The sequence below is a fragment of the Eptatretus burgeri genome, chromosome 2 (genome assembly GCF_056783735.1).
Source record: "Eptatretus burgeri isolate ZD-2024b chromosome 2, Ebu_testis_v1, whole genome shotgun sequence".
In the NCBI taxonomy this organism is placed as follows: Eukaryota; Metazoa; Chordata; class Myxini; order Myxiniformes; family Myxinidae; genus Eptatretus; species Eptatretus burgeri.
The window spans coordinates 62,676,022-62,691,462 of record NC_140962.1 but is presented as its reverse complement, the minus strand read 5'-3'; the positions used below and the strand labels follow the sequence as shown (position 1 = coordinate 62,691,462).

At 40.6% G+C, this 15,441-nt stretch overlaps 1 pseudogene; it reads left to right on the top strand.

Annotated features, from left to right (window-relative positions):
• Positions 1-5,603: 5,603 nt before the first annotated feature.
• LOC147032164 (cytochrome P450 1B1 pseudogene) lies at positions 5,604-7,917 on the top strand (annotated as a pseudogene).
• Positions 7,918-15,441: the final 7,524 nt, after the last annotated feature.

The following is a 15,441-nucleotide window of genomic DNA, read 5'->3' as shown; positions in this document are numbered from 1 at the left end:
CATTCCTTACCCAACTCGAAGATGAAGACCTACCATCATATGGTGAACTTTTATTCCATTAAAGTTATGTAGCTCTTACTTATTATGCAGGATACTCGATTGAGGGAGGGTGACGGTGATGACTCGCCCACTCCTTGCGAAGAACGCGCTGTGTGATCTTTAAATTCCACCAACTAATGCTGCCAAACGGGACACCTAGTGGAACTTCCACCCGAGGGACAGCGGCTACAATGATACCTCGTGCTGCATGATAAACACCAGGATGACGGTGCCTAAACTGCGCTGACATTCCAACTCAGGTTAGACACAACTCAAAGCCAAGTGGGCACACCTCCAGACTATCCTACCAGCCCTCAAAAGTTAGTATATAAATTATCAGACTGCTTCTTCTCATTTTGTATGTGGGATCTTTAACGTTCACCAACTAATGCCGGCAAACGAGACACCCAGTTTAACATCCATCTGAAGGATGGCACACACATTGATGAATCACCCCACCTGTGAAATACCAGCATGACCGTTTAATAGCTGCATCAGGATTCAACACAGGCAAAATAGCTCCGAGGGTAGTGTGTGTCACTCTAGATCATCCTACCATCCCTATAGGAGAGCTGAACATTTCTCTCACAGTTTATAACCCTACCACACAAAGCCAGCCCACACATGCATAAAACATACAGGGGTCAATTATGAAACCCATGGACTAACACATGTAAGTTGGACAAAAATGACAAAAAAAAGAACATTGTTGACAAAAAAGGACAATTATGATTGTATTAAAGAATAAAGAATATTTAGCCGAAATTGTTTAAAATAAAACAATCTGGAAAACAAGACAGAGCATTTAACAATAGAGAGCTGTGGGGGAAAAAATTATATTAATGTATTTTAAATTGTAACAAATGGAGTTTCAGAAATGTAACTTTTATGCTGCAAACTGAATTGGCTGTCATTTCTGGCCAAAAGACTCTTGCCCTAAATGATAAGAAATGTGTTATTCTGGAGCAGAGTGACCGAGCTGATAAATGAACCTTTGCTTAGAAAATGTACGAAGTGGCTTTTTGTCTAAAAGACACGTCTACAGTCTGGGTGAATATCCCCCAACCTCTCTCTCATGGAAGTATAAAATATTTTGAAAGGCACATTGTTCTCAGTGCAAGCACGTGAGGAAGTATAGTTTCTCAGTGGCTTGTACTCCTTGGAACTGACCAAGTACCAAGTTAGAATAAAACTCTCTGATGTAATGTAGAAGTGAATTGAATCGGGTTGGTCTAACTGTTAACTAAAGTAAGAATAAATGAAATAGAACCAAATAATATTGCAATCAAATGGGGATTCTTAAGTTCATTGTACGAGGGTGAGAAGTGTATGGTGTATAATTCGGAAATAAATTGTTTCACAAGGAAGGACTTGTGTGGACATCAGTTTTATCAGTGTCGATAGGGTTTTTGTAGGATTTTATAATCAAATCGGACAAACGTTAAACTCTGAAGTCAAATAGGATTCCACAATTGGCCAGTTAGAATCCTTCAGGAGGACAACGATCACAACAAGGTGGGTTTAAAAAATCCACATCAGAGCCTCACTCGGGTATATAGGTGACAGTGGACCTGAGAACTAGTATGGACTTATCCACCCACCAACTTTCACATAGCACTGTTTCAATAGCTGTTCCTGGTCCTTTGGGATGTGTGACTTGTGAGGTTAATAGGTAACCCAATAAAAAAAAGTTTTGCTTGTCTCAGCATATGGAAAAATTGCTGGACAAACATTTATTTCATGGTGCTCCGACCCTGTTTCTCAGGCTCGTTCATCTTGCCTGTCGCAGCGGGGTCGTGATCAGTCTGGCTTGCGGACTCAGCAGAACCAAATTCAGTGACGCCTACTCAATATGGAGAATCCATAAACTCGGTATTATTCTCGTATTTTTTATCAACTTCACGCAAGAAAGAAAAACTCTTATGAAGGATAAAGATAGGGTGATTATAAAGTTGGAATTACTAATCATCCGTATTTTGAAACCCAGCACGAACAACTTGTACGTTCACCAGGAATAGATTTTATTGTACATCAGCGTCTCGAGGTATTTAACAAATTTGTGATGTTCGTGGTCTTCTTCTGTTGTATGCAGCGCATGCCTGCGGGTAACATTTTTTCTCAGGATGCACCTGTGCCGCAGATGCAGTGTCGCCTGTAGGTTACAGAGGGAATTTGGAATTTGGCCATGGTGTGGCGATAACTCACCTACCCTTTGCAAATGACACAGTGGGATCTTTAACATCCACCAACAAATGCTGGCAGATGGTATACCCAGTTTAACATCCATCCAAGGGATGGTGCGCACACACATCGATGCCTCGATTGGCCGGCGAAACACCATGTTGACAGTTTACAGCCAGGCTGAGATTCCAACCAGGGTCAGACAGCTCTGAGACGAGTGTACATACCTCTATGTTATCCTGCCACTCGATGTTGGCAGTGCATCTAAAAAAGGCTACCCTAACATCAATAAACCTCAATTTCACATGAACATGATTGAAGAATGCGGAGCATAGTGAGTATGCTCACTGTGTCAAAGATGTCCTCTTCTCTCTATTTCCTCTTTTCCTTTCTCATTTCATTTCATTAGCCAGCCCCACACGCAGTGGGAGATGGGGTTTTGTAATCGCGAGCAGTGTGTGTGTGTGTGTGTGTGTGTGTGTGTGTGTGTGTGTGTGTGTGTGTGTGTGTGTGTGTGTGTGTGTGTGTGTGTGTGTGTGTGTGTGTGTGTGTCCGTCCAAGGCCATAACATTTTTACCATTTGAGTTTTTGTCATAAAATATTCAACAAACCTTCATTATGAGAATATGGAGAAGACCAATAAATAATTGGGTTACATGTCAAAGGGCAAAGTCATATAGTAAGTATATGTAGCTCTTATTATCCCGTTAGCTGCGACATATCGGAAGACAGCTGGTGTTTTTTTTTTAATCACTTCTGTGTTTCTTTATTTATTTACCATTGGGGCTTCAATGTGTCTGTACAGGCCAAACTTTTTCACCATTTAAGGTTATTGTCATCAAATTAACAGAAAACCTTTAATTCGAGAACAAGAAGAACACGAATTAATAAAATCGTCATTTCATTTTACTTTTTTACTGTTGTTCTCATGGAGTTTAGTTTGAGTACAAAGCGGATGTTTGGGATGTTTTCTAGTTGTTTTTTTTTCTTTCTGTTATACCTGCACCTTTGCGTGATGGTATCGTGCTGGTGTTGATGTGAACCTATGAAAAAACCATATGTCCATTGCACACTATCCCTTTTTATTGGTGGTCCATGGCAATGCTCTGGTTTGTTGACTTTGGAAATTGATGGCGAGATCTCGTTACAGTGTTATTCCTTTTCCCCTGTGTATGAAAATAATGCATTATTTGTTCAACTGCTGAGGACGACAAGGGTAATTTTAGAGAAGGAATTACACATGAAACTTCAAGAAGAACATTATATGCTCTTTCCAAAAAGGTTGTTTGGAAAGAGAGTACAAGTCTTATTGAACAAGAATATGAGAAAACAAGTTCAGGATGTTGTTCATGATTTTTGAAAATATAATTTTGTAAAACATTTATGTGATAGATTTCCTGCTGGAGACATCAGTATCGATGAAATGAACTGGAAAGAGATAGATTGCATTGTACTGTATTAATATCTTTACAGTATAAACTCTAATATATGAGAATTGAGTAACATAACCTCAAATAAAAGTAAAAATTAAAATAAATAATAAGGTTGATTAAGTATTTAATTGTTGCGACAATATTACTGTTAATATCGGACAGACTTAATGATCACCCATCCTCCGTCTCGATCATTTTTATTATTCATAAGCAACTATGTTGTTATTTGGTTGAAATATTTCCTACAATTTTATATTTAATTAATATCAGAGTTTCTCGTGTTTGATTTAGTTACCTCCTATTGTCCTCCAAATTTCTCAATAGTTTCGGTCGGAAAATCAGAGAGCATGTATTGTTGGTCCAAGTCTTTCACGAACTGGCTGGCTTGGCCTGGCGTTCAACTGGAGTTGGTTTGGGCATGAATTTGGAATTTGTTCAGGGTTCCGGCGATAACTCTTTGACTATTTGTTGAAACACACCATAGGATCTTTAACACCCACAAACGAATGCTCGTAGACAGGGCACCTGGTTTAATGTCCTTCAGAGGGACAGGGAACTATGTGCTGTAACAGTCTGCCTGTAAAACACCAAGTAGAGTTTATACTCATGTCGGGAATTGAACCCGGACTAGACATCAACACAAAGGTAACTGCACTGCTTAGGCACCATCCAATTGGACATAGCCGAAAATATGGTCATTTAAATATGTTTGAGGTCCATTAATGCCGTAAATACCAAAAACATATTTCAATCATGAAACGTGACAAATGACAAGCTTCTTACATATCAATTTACTTTGCATGCAATTATAAGTTTTTTTATTCACAATGCCTTTTATATTGTCGACTTAAGTGGATTATATACTGTCTCATAATGATAACGGAAATTTCCCGAGTCTCTGTTAAGTCGGATACAAATATGTCCCCAGCAAACGAACACGGTGTATTGTTATTATTATTATTATTTTTTAAATTCACCTTATTAATCATACATTGAATCTGCCAAATCACCCTGATGGTTAAATAACCAATTGACAGATGTATTGGTTGCATATTGCACTTTCTATACTTGGTAGATGTCATGTATATATTGTGAGGGGTGATCAGTAAGTTTGTAGCCTGACAAGTAAAAGTAATGACAACAATAAAGGTAAAAAGACAGACAATGACAAAACAATTTCTGCAGTATTCTTTGACAATTTTCAAAGAAATGAAGTTTGCTTTGTAAAAAAAACAAAACAATCTCAAAAGGCAGTTTGCACAAAAAAGCACATTATTGTCTATGAAATAACGAAGTAGAGAAATTGGAGGTAATGCCAAAGACCTCAAATATATATATATATATATATATATATATATATATATATATATATATATATATATATATATATATATATATTTTTTTTTTTTAATGCACTTGCCAACAATCTATTTTCGAATTAACTGATCCACTGATCACATTCACTGCGATGACTTAGAATAAGGCAAGTTGAATCAAACATCGATGAGGTTTCCTCCACGATACCCATAAAAACCTCGGGTCAAAAGTCTTCATAAAGATCTTGATCTGAATTTTTACCTTCTTCGCATGCCGTTCTTTCCTTACCGCACGCGAAGAGCTGATAAAGTAGGAGGAGAAAGAAAGATGGTCGGGAATTTAATGGGTGGGAGGATTCCTGATAGCTGTTTGAGTGCTCGTGTGCTTTTGGGCTGCACAATCAGTGAATGAATTTGTAAACCATGCGGCAGGCGACTCAGGATGTCCCAACAACGCGAAAACTTAAAGTCTGGCATGGCTGGACAAGAAAGCTCCTCCTTTTCCATTCCCCAAAAAAGTCGTTACAGCCTTGAGTCCCACGTGACTATTTCTATCAGACCAATCAATAGAGAGGGCTCTTTCAGCTGGCATCATGCTTGTGGCAAAGGGAGAGCATATAAAGGTTCTACGCACTCAGATCACGTCAGCTCTCTGCACAACTCGTCAGAGCAACGCAAATTTCTTACAGCTCATATACAATTCGGTGCAGGTGTGATATGAATGGTGCTGAGAATGTCGACAATTTCAACATTGCGCAGGATGTGGCAGACATCGCAGGGTACGTGCCTGCTGCACCAACCTTGGCTCTCATCGTTTTGGCTGTGCTGCTTCTTGTTTTCAAGGCACCCTGTTGGAAGCATTGGAGGAGTGATTCCAGTGACCATCATCAGTGGTTTCAAGGTATACCTGGCCCGATCGCTTTCCCTTTGATTGGAAATTCATTCCAGCTTGGGTCCATGCCGCACCTGAAGTTATCTCGCATGGCAGCCAAATACGGTGATGTTTTCCACCTCAAGCTTGGTAGCCGGCACATCGTAGTCATCAACGGTGAAGAAACCATCCGTGAGGCTCTCGTCAAGCATGCTGCAGATTTTGCAGGCCGTCCCGATTTTCCGTCGTACCACTTAGTCTCAAATGGGTGCAGCATTTCCTTTGGACGCTACAATGAGCTGTGGCGGGTCCACAGGCGTTTGACTCACTCCATGGTACGTGAATTCTCCACGAGGAATACAGACACACAGCGCAGTTTTGAGAAACACATTCTCCATGAGGTGCTCGACCTTGTGCACATACTTCACCGAGAGAGTGCAACATATGGCGCTGTCAACCCCTCCAGGGCTTTGAAAGTAGCCGTGGCAAATGTAATGGCTGCTGTATGCTTTGGGAAACGCTACGACCACGATGACCTCGAGTTCACACAGCTTTTGGAAAACACGGATAGCTTTGGGAAAACTGTGGGTGCCGGTAGTCTGGTAGATGTCATGCCCTGGCTGCTGAAATTCCCCAACCCTATTCGTGCCCTTTTCCATGATTTTGAACTCATTAACCGTGACATCTTCACTTTCATCAAGAAAAAGGTGGAAGAGCATCGAGAAACATACCGTGAGGGAACCGTTCGAGATATGATCGATGCTTTTATTAAACTGATTGAGAGTGGTGGGGGTATTGGTGAGGGTGAGACAAAACTTCAGCCTCACCATGTGGAAAGCACCCTCACAGACATTTTTGGTGCCAGTCAGGACACTCTCTCCACCTTCCTTCAGTGGTTCGTGCTTCTTGTAATGAAATACCCGAAAATGCAGAACCGACTCCAGAAGGAACTGGACTTGGTTGTAGGAAGAGACCGCTTACCAAGATCTGGAGATCGTATCAATCTTCCTTTCACAGAAGCATTCATGTACGAAGTTCTAAGGTATACCTGCTTTGTGCCGATCACCATTCCTCATGCAACGACGACCGATACGGAGCTTAATGGTTTTGATATTCCAAAAGACACCATCATATTCATAAACCAATGGTCTGTGAACCGAGACCCAAAAATATGGAAGGACCCCGAGAAGTTTTGGCCAGAAAGGTTTCTGCAGGACCAAAGCAGTAAAGGAGTTGATCGTGAGTTAATTCGACGAGTTCTCATTTTCTCAGCCGGCCGGAGACGCTGCGTTGGTGAAGAGTTGGCAAAAGTACAGCTTTTCCTTTTCTCAAGCATCCTGCTGCACCAATTAAACTTTTCTCCAAAGAGTGGAGAACAGCTATCCCTGGAGGGGGTTTACAGTCTGGCAGTCAAACCAAAATCTTTCAACACAGTCGCAACTGCGAGAGACTCTCTTTATGACACAAGAGTTTCTGAAACATAGGCGATTTGTTTTTGGAGGGATTTTTTTTTTTCTGCTTATATTAGTGATTTCTATCCGCATTAATGTGGAAAGTCCATTCAGGTGGAAGAATGTGTCACTTCACAAATTCATTGTCACAGTCGATTGGAGAATTAAATCAGTTGTTAAATATGCCACAATGTCTTTTGGTATTTGTTACGAGCACATATAATGTAAATCATATATAACAGCCGGTCTCCTATTATGGTATTCTTATATTTGAAAGGGATGCATTTAAACAGCTCAAGCGAAAGGGAAAAATGTAAGTATAAGGAAGGTATAATATAATCCTGTGCAAGACCATCCACAGGTGGATTGATGGACAGGTGATTCAAACGCCGTCTGGACACTCATTTCGATGTAAAATATACAGTCAATAATAAGGTCTCATTTCATTTTAGAATTATTTTAATGTGCTCTTTTCTCCTTGGACAAGGGCTGGAGATAGAGATTCTGGCCATGTCTTTTTCAACAGTTTCTAAAGACACTTCTGCCCTCCCCTTTCAAAATAATGGAGCTTCCAACTATATGTTCATATGTCCAAATCATATACATATTATATATATATATATATATATATATATATATATATATATATATATATATATATATATATATATATATATATATATATATATATATATATATATATATATATATATATATATATATATATATATATATATATATATATATATATATATATATATATATATATATATATATATATATATATATATGTAAATATATATCACATCTAAGAAAGATGCTCAAACATATATTAACGAACATATATAATTCCTGCATTTTGGTTTACAAAGATTACAAATACAACCCATGTTCTGTCAAATGTGCCCCATAATGTCCTTTCAAAACAAAATAAACTGAATGTGAAATCATTTCTTTGCAAACATCTTTGTTATTGGTATTTTACTATATATACTATTTTTTTTTTTTTAAGAAGAAGGGTGATTCCCACCAAAAAGTAAACGATATACTCTGTGAATTTAAGTAATAAGCAAGAGCAGACCTAATCTCAGCAAGAGCAGAACATCACCTGAGATTGGGTCTGCTTTTGCTTATTACTTAAATTTGCAGAGTAGATCTGCTTTACTGTTTGGTGGGAAGCACCCTTCTTCTTTTTAAAATGTATAATCTCAACCTCCCCAACCCTATATATACATCCTAGCAAATTCCTCTCAACATATATTTCGATATATGTATATCTATACATATTTTAATGACTATAGTTTCAGCTGTCCAATAGGATGGCGCATTTACCTATGAACTGCCTCGACTTGTTTTGGTTCACGGCTTGACCTTCGCAGCAGGTCCATTACATATAATGCATATAACTGCACACATCACATATAATTCACGAAGCGAAAAGCAGGCTTTAGCAATCAGTCATATACATGTCTGCATTTTGTTATTCCCTTTTAAATTCATTTTCTTTGCAAACCGCTTGTCGGATTGACACAAAATCTTCACCATAGGTGTGGCTACTCATGTAGAATGTTTTAATGATAACTATGCTGTCATAGGTAACGTGGTTTGCCAGCCATGTTGGAAAAATGGAAAAATTTGGACCTCTGGATCTCTGAAACCACTCCATGGAAAATATTGCAACTTGCCATCTGTCAAGTACTCTTTGTGGGGAGTAAGTGTGATTTTTAAGCAGTGTAGCCACTTCAATATATGGTATGTCCATGCGTTAAATTTTTTTTAAGTGGTGCAGATGCTGAATTGGCACAAGGGGGGAGCTCGAGTTGCCCAGCATTATGAGAAGGAAATGCCAAACTTCAGAGCTTCTTTCGGACACGGGTGCAATATTTTTTTTTAATATTTTTTATGATGTTATCTTATTTTATGATGTTTTTTTATGATGGTGCCTTAGTTATGACGTGATAATTGCAAATGTAGAACGCTATCTCCAATCAATATGAAATTTTTTGAGAGTCATCAAGGTATAAATTGGTGGTCAGAAAAAATTATGACATCATCAGTCAAGTGGTCCGACAGCCATTTAAAAAAAAATGTTCCCCACCTATGAGGTCATACAACACATGGTTAGGCAGCCATATTGGATTTACCCTAAAACAGTGAAAAATCTTCTCCAGAACGGCTAGACATCTCGAGTGGAAACGTCACTCACATGTTCCTCAAGACTTGGGGATACCAGGGTGTTCACAAATTGATAGGTCACGTGATTTGGTAGCCACATTAGATTGAAGGAATATATTTAAAAATTTCTCTCTTGAACCGCTTCATCGATTGATGTGAAACTTCATCCTGCACCATTGCTGTGGAAAAATATCATTCTGCACCATTGCTGCATGTCGTCTAAAAATGATGACATCATAGGTCACGTGGTTCGGCAGCCATTGAGGATTGAAAATAAAAACCTTTAAAAAATCTTCTTCTCCAGAATGGCTTACCAGGTCAATCCAAAACTCAGCACATATGATCTACTCTCCTTGGGGAATATAGGATGTAAATTTTAACCTCATAGGTCACATGGTCTGACGACTATGATTACTTGAAGAATAAACCTTTAAAAATCATCTCCATAATGGCTGGACAGATCGAGGAGAATCTTCACCCACATATTCCCCAAACATTGGGGATACCAGGGTGTTCATGAATAACTAAGAGGTCACATGGTCTGGCAGCCAGATTGGATTGAAAAAAAAATCATTTTAAAAGTTATTTCTCTTAAACTGCTCAATCGATCCACATGAAACGTCAAGATTGTGATCTATTTGTGATGTGGAATATGTTTTAAATTTCAACCTGATCGGATGTATGGTCTGGCAGCTGGAATTATTCAATTTTTTGAATATGGGTTCTTTTTTATTATTCTTTTTTTGAATAAGGCTTACTTGGCTGTGCCTGGATGGTTTTGAGGGTAGAGGAGTAGCAGCTGAAATGTGAATCCTATCCAGGTTCCTCCTGATGACTCCATCTTTGCTTTTTGCTTGTTCAGGTTCCTTCTGATGACTCCAATGCAGGACTGAACCTATTTGGTCTTACATTAGATTTGAATTGAATATATTTAAAATCCCGTTCTGAATTCAATTGAATAAAGAGGATGTAATATGTCAGGTGTCCCATCGAAGTGGGACGTCTTGGTACCCTATCATCACTGCCAGCAATTATAAAGTAGTTCTCGTATTCAGAGCGTACATCGAAAACCACTCAATGGAGGGAATTGAAACTTTACCACATCTTACATGACCATTTGATATAGCACATTTACTTGGATGATGAATGCTCCTCAGAACTTACATGGTGAATTAATGATCTCCTGATTCATATTTCGCAATCTATTCTGACGTCTTTTTCCGCCTTGGTCGTTATGAAAACACTCGAACGAGAATATGAGCTACTTTGTAAAGATTTATGCATGTACTCTATGGAAGACTTTTCAAAGTACCATTTGTACACATTTACCGCAGAAGTGTAGATACAAGCAATTACAAATTTGCTGCCAGAAGAGTTGGCTCACACCAAGTCCTTCTCAAAACTGCACAGGGTATACCATGAATACCCTCTCGTTTCATAAAGTGGTCCAGATATTTTATGGACGTTAAGGTGAATGTCCCATCTACTAGCAATGGTTAGTAAATGTTAAATATGTCAGAATGCCATTCACAAAGACGAGGTGAGTTTTCACCGGCACCCTTGTCAAATTCCAAATTCCTGCCACCTTCAGTGAAACAGCAGGCCTGAACAACTGATTCGCAAAAAACTTTGTCCAGAAACCTTCCATGGGTGACACTGAAGGTCTGAACAATTGGGGCCATTATAGAAGAAGATTAAAATTATCGAGGCACTGTGGAATTAATTATGTTTTTTTGATAATAATCCAAGAGTTTTTAAATAACTGCAGCACAAGCCATAAAGACCAAATGCAAAGGTAAAGTATAACATCTTTGTAAAATGTGAAAATTAAGCATTGTACTACTTACAGTTTAATAAATAAGCAACACAATTGTGGAAAGCTTCCTGCTGTGATCCAATGCATTAACAAATATTCACTAAATTTTCAAAACATTTTTGTGATGAATGGATGTTGTAAAGTTTTATAGCCTTCAATATGCATTTCTCACGTAAAAAACGAGCTAACAAATTATTTTATATTGAATATATTTTCCATTGGATTATAAAGTGGATAGAAAATACAGAAGAAAATCTCATACCTTCATCAATTTAAAATTAATAAAATTTCGAAACACAAAAATATGTAGCCAAAGTACATTGAAAATGCAAAAGTTTGAGTGGCATTCAAAACAAAAACACAACAAAAGATGCATGCAATGTACTCACAACAGTGAAACAAACAGTACAGGCACTTTTACTTCATATATAAAATAGAAGTACACTTAATTAACTTGTACAGTATAAAATATATCTGTATATAATGCATACAATCCGTTAACATGGTGTGCCTCAGTGCCAGAACCTTTCGTCCTGGAAAATGGCCGAACGATCTCTTGCTGGATTGACTTATGGTTCTTTACTATACCGTGGGTCAGGTCAGGTATGGGAGCATGCGCCAAGGCAGTGCGTCACTGCGTCCACTTTCCGTCGGGGGCCTCTGGGGCCTCCACGCCAGGGGTCTCCATCTGGCCATCCTCCAGGCAGATGCCTGGCTCATCCCCATCTCCTTGAGATGCCAATCAACCTGCTGCAACCACGAGACACGTGGTCGGCCCGTTGGGCTCCTCCACTCACAAGACTGCATAACTGAGAGAATCTGGTGAGAGGGATCAGCGTCAGGAAAACGAGCCACATGTCCATGCAGCCGCAGCTGACGCTCACGGACTATGCAGGTAACAAATCTCATTTGAGACTCTCTCAGCAACCGCTCGTTGGACACAAAGTCCGACCAGTGATAGCCAAGGATTCTCCGATGAGAACTGGTACCAATGGAATTAAATCTCCATCTCAGATCCTTGGTCAGAGTCCAAGTCTCGCATCCATAGAGCAAGACTGGAAGCACCAAGGAACTGAAGACTCAGACTTTCGTCCTCCCGCACAGGTACCGGTAGCACCACACCTCATGATCCAGTGAATCCATGACTCTCCAGGTCCGACCCAGACATCTATTGACCTCTTACTCACAGCCAGCAGAGACATGAATATCACTGCCAAGGTAAGTGAATCTCTCCACGACCTCAACATCCTCACCACAAACAGGCACAGACAGGACAGCAGCATCCAAGATGTCAATGAAAGTCTGGATCTTAGTTTTAACCCAAGAAACCCATAATCCCAGTGGTGCTGACTCCTCATTCAGCACCCAGTGAGCCCCCAAAAGGATATCTAAAGTCTCCGCAAAGATGAGTGCATCATCTGCGAAATCAAGGTCAGCGATCTTGACATTCCCAAACGATGCACTGCAGCTTGATCTCTCCGACATCCTCCCTAGAATCCAGTCCATACAAGTGCTGAAAAGTGTGGGGGCCAGTACACACCCCTGACGAACTCCAGTAACAACTGGAAATAAGTCAGAGATGGTACCACCACATCTCACAGCACTCTCAGTACCAGAGTAGAGTTCAGACATCAGATTGATCAGTTTTGGTGGCACCCCACGAAGACCAAGAATCCTCCAGAGGACATCCCGATTCACTGAATCGAACGCTTTACAGAGATCAACATAGGCTGCAAGCAGCCCCTGCCGAAACTCTCGTCTGCGTTCGGTGAAGACCCGAAGAGCAAGGATACAATCAATCGCTGACCTCTTTGGTATAAAGCCTGACGTGTTCCTCAACGTCGCTCAAATGAGCCAAAATTGGCAACACACGTACAGGGAGCAGTGTGTGTGTGTGTGTGTGTGTGTGTGTCCTCCATAACTCCAAAACAATGAAACCTAGCAGCCTGAAGCTCTGCATGCACATAAAGGGAACTCCAAGGAAGTGCATGAGTAAAATTGGATGTTAAGGTTAATTAAAACACCCCTTTTTAAGGTGATTAATTGCCTTACTTAAATATATCCTTTATCAGGTGCCTTCTTGGCCACCTCACTCTCTGGGGTCTTCAGGGGTATCCTGGATTACCTTACTGGGGTCTGAAGCTGCCATGTTTTTTGGCATGCTCAAGCATGCCTTGACTTGGAATAGGCCACAACGATTTCTTCATGATGAAGTTTTTTTTCACTTTCCTCACTCATATTATCGAATGCCTGTTCGTCATAGCTACGAATCGCTGGGTACATTACAACGCTTATAAACACCTGGAGATGCCAGCATTAGTGGCTTTATTTCATTTCCGCACAAGCCATAACGTAGAGCATCTCTTCAACTATGCTGAGTTGCAAAATTTTTAATCCATCATGACCATACTCTTTGCAGAGCGTTGGTGCTGCCTAAGCAATCTCCTTGGCTATTGGGCACAATCCTGGACAGGTCACCACTCTGACACAGTATACCAGCATGCTGGTACTCATTTTGCTGACTTCAGAAGAATGATAGGATGAGTCAACCCCACCTGGTATTAATTCAACAGCCAAGGGGGATTTGAACTCAGGATCGTAGGATCCCAAGCCCACCACCCCAACCATTAAGCCAACACCAGGCATGAAATTTGAAATGAAGCTCCAGAATTGAACTTAGCAGCAGTCCCTACTGCTTAAAAAAGTTTGTTTGTCCAATTCGGACTTTGATTGGGCATTTCCGGTTGCATGGGTTGAAATGACTGATGGCAATGGGTAATCGCTTACCAAGCCAGGCGTTCCGTTGGAGTGCTTGCTTGAGTGCTTAAGCCACTTGACAAGCATTCATCAAGCTGCTTGGTTGTTCGTTTCAAAACCACGAGAAGTAAGACACATCACTTCGCTGAGGGAAATATAAAAAAAAAATTGGAGTAAAAATTAACATCGAGCCAATTTTTTTTTTGACTGTTCGGACGATAATATTTATTGAAGAGAAGATGAAAGAATATGCAGAAAGTGGGGCAACGTCGTGCTCTCGAACCTACTTTTACAATCCATGATGATAGAGTCGACAGGAGTGCTTTTTTTTCGTTAAGTATGTATGCATTTTGCTTTTTTTCTGTTTTGTGTGATCTGCTTTCATGACAAAATTGTAATGAAGACGAGAGAAGAACCTTCAGAGTGTAGGCTTTATTCCATTTGATTGGAGCCGCTTCTACGGGCACACCAGGAAATACAGACGCAGCAAGGAGTGCATAAGCAGCAAGGTATACACGCGCAACTAATCACCGCAAAATAAATCAGTATAAGTACGGAGTCCGATATACTCTCAATTCTCACCATTCAATGAGCACCAAGTGAATCGCCGACATAAAACGACAATGCCCCTGGGACAATCCCCCGACCGAGCCGAACCTCAGCTTTATCTCTTCTGTGCTCGAGCCGGGCAACATGTGATCACACGTCACGACCTTCAATTCAACACATTTTCCCCGTCTTTAAAATGTAACTAGAGGCACAGCTAACGCACCATGATTACTTCAGCGCTACAGGAGTATACATTTCAAGCAACGTGAACTATCTAAACTACAGAAGCATACATGCCAAGCAGTGAGGATTATTTTGAGTTGTAGGAGCATGGTAATGAGCATCGATATATCATGTAACAAGCATATAGGAGCATGAGCATCGAGGATGCCGATAATCCCCTTTACAGATTGAGTCGGCGAGGGGGTATTATTCGTCGACCTCTCCGGGAGTAGATGGCGGTTTCACTTGAGGAAGGCTTCCGATCCTCTTGGTGAGCCTCGACTCGTGCCGGGGATGACTCCCCGATCGCTTTCGGGTGGAACGCGGTAGCTCCGTCGTCACCCTTCTCAGGTGGAGTCCCTGGGGGGGGAACACCTGGGGAGGGGATGTCAGAGGGAGGTGTGCCAGATGGTGGTGTACCTGCGGGAGGAGTACCTGAGGGAGCCAAATGGCGAACCGACACAGTGGTCTCCCTGCCATCCGGGAGCCTGATATGAGCATACTCTGGATTAGTATCGATGAGTTCGACCTCTTCCACCATGGGTTCATACTTGCTTTGTCGGACCGGGCGTTTCATGAACACTGTTCCGGGATGGGTTAGCCAGTTGGGCACCGATTGGCCGTCAACATA